Source organism: Haliaeetus albicilla, chromosome 14, assembly GCF_947461875.1.
Source record: "Haliaeetus albicilla chromosome 14, bHalAlb1.1, whole genome shotgun sequence".
Taxonomy (NCBI): Eukaryota; Metazoa; Chordata; class Aves; order Accipitriformes; family Accipitridae; genus Haliaeetus; species Haliaeetus albicilla.
Window position 1 is genome coordinate 34,014,994 of NC_091496.1, and position 7,751 is coordinate 34,022,744.

Here is a 7,751-nt window from a genome sequence, read left to right on the forward strand (position 1 = left end):
TTCTCGAGCTTTAATTACTTAGGTAATTGTGGAAAACGATGCAAAATCCTCTTTGAACAGGGCCTCTTCTGCAAACGAGGATGAGCAGCTGGGAAGCCCCTTCAGACAACCTTCCTGGGGCAGCTCCTGCAAAGCAGCCCCTAAAGCAGCTGTTACACGACTGGAGTTGCAGAAGATGCAAAATAACTCAAGTAGCCACATGGTGGAGCTAGGTTTGAGGAGAAGAAAATCGAAGCATCCCGAGAGATGCTCCTCCTGGCTTTGGGAGAAGAGATGCTGCCTCCCAAACCGCTGGCAGGTTTCCTGCTTGGTATCTTGCAGACATAAGCGATCAGTAGGCCTTCAAACACACACACAAAAAAAGCAATTCTCAACAGGGAAGAGATTTAGCAAGCTGTTCAGCAAAACTAAATAGCGGGATTGAATGCCAGCAGGCACAGGACCCCAGCTACAGACCCAACTGCTGCAATGAAAACATAAGATTAGGGGAAAAGTTTAATTTTCTAGATGCTTGAACATAGTGGCTAATTTCCACCTGAAAAAGTATTTCATCAGGATCTCAAACACAGCTTGTGACTCGGAATAAGGCTGTGATTATTTCTGCGGACACTACTAGCTGCGAATGGGAAATGTAACTGAGCAGCGGCATCCTGTATTTCCAGCAGAAAAAAAAGGATTGCTGCAATAACTCCTTTCAGACAACTTTCCTGGTCACTGCGATGAAACCGGTTCAAAATTAATTATCAAGCAAGTATTGATTAGCCACATCATTTGAAGGAGATGCTGGGATGTATCGCTCCCGATGGGTCTTCCCACCAGCCGGGCAGGAGAACCCGGCGAGCCGCTCCCCGCCAGACCCCAAAGCAGTAGGTTGCAGCACGTCACCCCTTGAGAGGATGGTTTGGTGGCTGGGAACTCCAATTCATAACCGAGCTGGTTGGGAGAGACCGCAGGCTCTGCAGAGACGCCGCTTTTATGTCACGTTGCGATCTCCCTCCCTCCAGCAGTCCTGTCCTCTACGGGCTATAAATTCCCTGTCCCTGGCTTTCGCCACCAGATAACCACTTATTCACCCCCTTCCTTCCCGCTCCTCGCAAACACTTCATTGTACGGCAGCACCAGCATTTGGTTTTGCTGTAATTTTATCCCAGTTATCCTTTTTAGAGAGGGCTAAAGGCGGCAAGCTGTGATTGAGTACAATGACCGTCCCTTAGGGAGCAGGATGGCCAGAGATGTTAGTTCCTATTAAGCGGCGATGCCAGAACTTCACAGGATCAGGCTTTATATGACCGGACATATTTAGCATTTTAGCAGTACTGTAAGTGAGGATGTGCATCGTTTCCTGGGATTGTCAAGCCTTTGATGGAACTCTTGGTATGCAATGAATAATATTATTACAATACTGTACTTTCTTAAACATAGCGGGCGTAATTAAAGTCCCACCCGCAGAGGTCAGATCCATCTGACTCACTATTGTTAAGAGTTAAGAGACTTCCATTTATTTTAACAATGGCTTGTTTAGAATATGAAGTCAATGAATTTCTTGTCTTTGTGGAAGGTGTCATTTTACTGTGCCAGGGACAATGTGGAGCTCTGGAGTAAAGCTAAAACCAGAGGACTGATACTATTGGGTCTGTTTGTTTGTCACTTAACAAAAATTAAAGCTGCTTTGATGAAATCAGTGAAATTATTATTTGCATCAGTGTACCATCTGATCCTGTATATTTAAAAATGGGTCTATAGGTAGGATTGCTAAACCAATAATATTGTAGATTATATGAAGCAATAACACTTTTAAAAATTCAGTATTTTTAGCTATTCTGCTTGCTCATTTTATCACAGTGAACTAGTTCAGACAAAAAATTATATTTCTCGTTTTTATGTTAGTTTTACCACCTGGAGCTTTTGCAGAAGCACAGAACCAGTGCACTGTATTTGTATCGAGCACTGCGTTGGAACATTTAAGGGGATCCCATCAGGAGAAAAATAGTTTGAACTATTGTCACCAATTACAGCAAAATAATCATTAATGAAAGCAATTTGCAAAAAGCAATCTCTATTTTTTTAGCTGATTAGTCTATGCATTTGATAGCCCTCTGTGTATAATTAGTTTCGTGCTTTTACTGATATGGCCACTTAGACCCAGATCTTCAGAGGCATTTCAGTTTGGAAATCTAGGGCAAGCCTGGCGCCTGTGTTTATTATCAGGAGCCTAAATAACTTTGTGGAGTCAGACATTAGTCCTGATAACGGAAACACATTAATCTGTACCTAGCTGTTACTGTGAGCAGTCTGGTTGTCAAGCTCGGAAAGAAAAACAATGAGAAACAAAACTTTTATCACTCTTTAAGTAAGGAAAGCGGGCAGAAAGCTTGCACCCAGCAGCGGGGGAGATGCCGGCTGTGTCCCGGGTGGGTGGCTTTCTGCACGGCAGCAGCCCTCCTCGCCTCTCGGTGAGAGGAGCGTGCTGTACCCGCCGTCACGCAGCGGCCATACGGGACTGCGATTCCAGGCAATGCCTCTTCTGCCTTTCTTAAGGCGAACAACCGGAGTAAAGCAGAGGATTGGCATCACTGAAGGAGACGTCTCTGCAACGCTGCAAGCCCAGCCTGCTCCGCTTCCCACCATGTGCCACCCCCATGGTCACCCCCGGAGATTTTAGGGCTGGCTGTGCTCGTCCCCATGGTCACCACGTGCTCGGTGGGCAAACCATCGCCTTGCCCGCGTCCAGATTTCCTCATCACGGGAGCGGACTCAGTCGGCTGGGGCTGCAGTTGTACGTTGTACTACTTTTCTTTCATACTTGCGTGAGAGAAACACATCGGCACGCATTGCTGCGTGTGGTACCGATGAACGTGCTGGATAACCGAAGCAAAAGTCGCCGGCAGCATCTGGCGGCGTGAACAGCCGAGCTGGAAAGGAGTAGGAGGGACAGTGCCTGAAAGCCACTTCTCAAATCACTGTACAGATCTCCGCAATTTTTCTCCTCAAGCTCAAGGGGAGAGGGCAGGGTTCAACGCAACGCTGGAATGAGTCTAAATTTCGTTCGTGATGATTGATTTTGCTGTCTTGCTTACATAACCCACCTAATCCTGCCTCTCAGCTTGGTAAATTGCAGCCCTCTGCCCTCTTCTTAGGCATCAACCCAGAGGATCTTGATGAAAAGCAAATCTCGTTACCCATCAGCCATGCAAGCCGTAGAGAATGGAAAGTAAAGAGAATTATAATGTTGCCGCCTAGATTGAATCAGTTTTATCTTCATTTTTATCCAGTATTAATTCTTAGACACACAAAAACCGTTGTGCCAGGGGTTGGGGAATGAGGTAGGAATTGGACTACAGGATTGTTCGTGACCAGAGGAGTCTGGATCTCCTGCTGAAGGTGTGGGATTAGGGAATCAGGGACCATGCTTATTCCAGCATCACCAGTTAAACCATCAAATGAGTAGTCAGGATTTACAACGAGATACTGAACTCTCCGGAAGAGCGCTCTCACTGAGATATCCTGGCCAGTAATAGCAATGTGAGGCACTTCTTAAAAATATGCTCTTATTTGTTGACCTAAGCAGGAGCTGAGCAATTTTGGCAATTTATCCCCAGTGGGGAGACTGAGCGTCTGGGACATCTGACCTTGCACACCCTCCCTTGGTACCGGGGACGTGCAGTTTTGTCTTTCGTTCTTCATGTGCAAAACCGAGGGCAGTGCTGAAAGTATTCGGGGAGGGCAAGGGGGACCCCCTAATTCAGTCACTGCCACCTTGAAAAAGGTTGGGGTTTTACATGAGTAACTTGGGTCTTGTTTCTTCAGACGGCTGTTTTTTTCTTAAGGTAAATTTGTTCTTTGCTGAGCCTGAAATAAGAAGGTACGGTCAACGGGCACACGGGGAGGAAGGGGAAGGGGAGCAGAAGGAGGCATTAGCGCAGCAGTCGTTCACAGGGGTCTTTATTCCTCGGAAAGTGTGGGGAAGTGGTGCTAGCTAGATATCTGCTGTCCTCCAACCGTCTGCGCCTGGAAAACTGTTCTTCAGGGGGAAGGGCCGAGCTCGGTGTTCAAACCAGTCCCTGCAGACTTCGAGGATGAAGTAAAGGAGGGTCTCCTGGTGAGACGGCACCGTCTTTCCTAAGCCATCCTTCATCGAGAGCTTAATCCAGGCCCCGGCAGAGTGGGGACACGGGATCATTGCTCCAGCCCACAAATGACGGACGGAGGCGATGCTGTCAGAGCACGCACGGCCCCGTCTCTCTTCGACCAGCTCTGGTTAGGAACCTTGTGTTTTGCAGTGGTAGCAGAACACATGCAATCAGGAAGGCCATGTGAAATCAATTTCTGTTTAATTATTCATTGCGTATCTGTACCCTGTACTGAGGAAATCATTCCAAACCCTATAGTACCCAGCTACTTTCAACTGCCTTCCTGAAGGTAAGTGTGTGACTCTGGTTTCGATTGCTACTGTAAATATACAATTATTTATAAACTACCTCACAGAGACCATATGGTCCCCTTTTGAATAAAAATGCACAGACGGAGCTGGAAAAAAATCTGTGAAAGAGAGGCATAGTAAATTGATACGTAGCATACCATCTGCTTCCATGTGCGAGTGATGTTATAACAAAATGCAGGAGGCACAGCTAAGACAACTGTAGAGAGCCAACTCCTTCGTGGTGGTTGCAGATCTTCTGCTGGTCTTCTAGTATCAATTTTGTGTTGTCGTTTGCTGCAGCAATATACCAGGAAAGCCATATTAGCTAACTAACTTCCACATGCTTGGGACTAACAGCCCTCTGCGGCTTCCCCTGCATATCACTATCCAGTGAACACCCCTTAATTTGATTTCAATTGCTTTGAGTTTTGCTAGGTTTATGAAACACATTGAGTATCACCAGTCAACGGGCCTAAAGTTAAAATGCTTCTGACAAGGTTTGTTTTGTAAAACAGCAAGAAAACTGATGTAGAACTTCTCATTTATTGAAATATTTTCCATACAGGACCAAAACTTACTACAAATTTGCTTGGATGATGTTAGAATAATGTTTGTGTTAGTTCTCAGTTATTACAAAGGAGCTGTGAAAGCTGCAGAGATCTGTTTTTTGTTATTGTTGTTGTACTATCAGGATGCCGTAAGTACGGGTCCCAAGTGGAAGCATCGTTGATGCCACTCGGGTCACGGCACACCGGTGTGAACCCTTGAACGGGTCGCTGGCTCCGCGGGGAGAGGGTTGCTCCGTACCAGCAGAAGGGCCCCGTAGGTGGTTATGGGTGCGAGCACGTTGTCCCCGTGCTTTGCTCCGTTCAGCGTTACAGGAGCCAGGCTGCCGGCAGTCCCTCGAAAGCACAAAAGGCAATGACTGAAAAAAATTACGGGTTTATTATGGCAAGAAAAGAATGGGCTGGATGAGACGTGGGACGGCCAGTCCTAGCACCGACCCCACGAGCTTGGGAATGGTTCAGCGAGCCTGTCTGGCGCACACGGTGAGTTACTTTTGCTCTCCTGTGGTTTGGGAATTCGGCCGGGGGCCAAGAAGCCGGCTCTGCCCTTCCTGCCCGGCCCCTAAGAGCAGGCGGGCAGAGAGCGAGGGTCCCCGGGTCGCCCGGTGCGTGGGGAAGGGGACCCTCGGGTCTGAGCCGTCCCCGCGCGAAAATCCAGCTGTGGCTACACCGCCTGGGCGAGGGGCAGAGAGGAGGCAGGATCTTTGTAAGAACTCAAGGAAAAGATAATTTTCAATAAAAAGGCAGAGGGAATGCACATTTTAAGGATATAAACAATGCGCATTTTCTGAATTATTATAATAATGTAACAATATTATGAATAGTACTACTACTAATGTTATTAAAATGGATTCAAATTGCTCATGTTTTGACACTGAAATTCCAACCACAGGGCAGAGGCTGAATCAGACAGAAAAGGACAGAAGCGGCAAAAAGGGAGTTAAAATAACTGAGCTGCCCTGTCCTCCTGGAGCCCCTCAAATGCAGGACAGCAGCGAACAGACCTTCTGGCCAATGTCTCCTCACGGGGCCAGCTCTGCAGGGGTGTTGGGTCTCTTGTGTGCACTTTCTTCCCTTGCAGCTTGTTTTGTGCCTTTCTGCAGAATATACTGCACAGAGACTTTGCCATCTTGACTGGTGTGCACTGGGGGCGGTTTGAGACTCTCTCCTGAGAGACAGCGGGATAAAATGCTGAGATGAGAGAGTAGCACATTACTAAAAATGAAGGCACGGCTCGTCAAGGGACCTATGTTTTCACGCAAAGCTTTCTGACCCTCTGTCAGTCTTTCCTTCAACCAGTATTGAGGTTATGTGTGCAACCTTTTCCTTTTACTCCCCTTCGAGGCTTCCCAGGCACCGTGCAGCTTGCTGGAGCATCGCTTTATGGGGCCTACCCAACTCCTTTGGCTTTACATCAGCCAAGATGGAAGACAGTCCTTCCCAAAGCACCATCTGCTGACTTGAAACAGAAAAAGCAGCAGGCACCCAGTGTCTTGCAGATAGGTTAAGGCTGTCACAAGCAACGTGAGCTGGGCTGCTGAATGGCACGTACCCATTAGCATCGTGGTATGACTGGTTTTTTTCAGGTGTTGAAGCAAAACGTGAGGTATCTGTCTTTATCCCAGACCTAACCCTGTGAAAAACACTGTGAGTCCCAGTAAGGCTTGTGGTTGCCCTTCGTTTCCTTGCTGGGTGAGGTGGATTTGTTCCACGGGTCATCAAGAGCTTGTACACTGGAGTAACACTTCAGTTTCTGTGTGTTCAGATATAAAACAACAGCGCAGGAGGAAATATTTTTGGTGACCTAGTTTCACCAGAGTTGGGGGCAGATGTATTTTCTATAGCATGCAGTTCTGCTGTTGGTTTAGTGCTGAACGGCTGGTGTCCGTGCTGATTTACCTCTTGACTTGGATAAGAATGATAAATTTGTGTCAGGAATTAGTCTGCACGTGTAGCCCACAAAGAGAAATCATATAGCTAGTGATGTTATTGCTCAACTGACTATGGAGATGAGGAAAAAGAGCAGCAACAGCTAAAGACACACTTAGAAATACGAATGCCTATGCAAAGTAATGTTGCCACAGGAGCAGAGAAGACTCTGGTGCCCAGTTGTGCCATTCTCAATAGCCATCACTAGCCATGTTGGCTAGCTCCTCACAGCATGGGCCTGCCCCATTAGATGGGGTTTCGCTGAGCTTTACACCCACACTTGCACTTGCCTTTCATTTTTTTTTATTCTCAGCTGAGATTTGCAATAATGTTGCCCTAAAAACCTGGAGCTCCTGCAACTCCAATGCGGTAGTTTTCATTCCTTAAAATGTTTTCCTCGGCAGTGCAACACTGGCATCCTTTGCTGTTTATTTTTCTGGGGTTTTATTGTTTCTCCACATCTTTTACAGAGTTTGTTTAGATAATTTTTCATTTCTTACCAAGGTTGGAACCAATAAAATATAAATCCTATATCAGCAATAAAAGACACAGAGACTTCAAGCCTACCTATTATTTCTCTTGTCCCCTTCATCCCCCCAAAGCAATTCACGAATAACTTAGTATCTTAGTAAGGCAGTTCCTCAGCTTGTGAAAGTCTAAGACATTTTATCAGATTATATAAATCTAAGGCTAATTCCATTGACCACAGCAGACCTCAACCACTTCACAGCAGACTGTGAACCTTGGAAAGTCTGTGGAAGTAATGCCTGGGAATAGCTCTGTGTATCTAATTAGTACATTAGTCTGGTCCTTTTCAGTAGTGTTCCCACCACTTA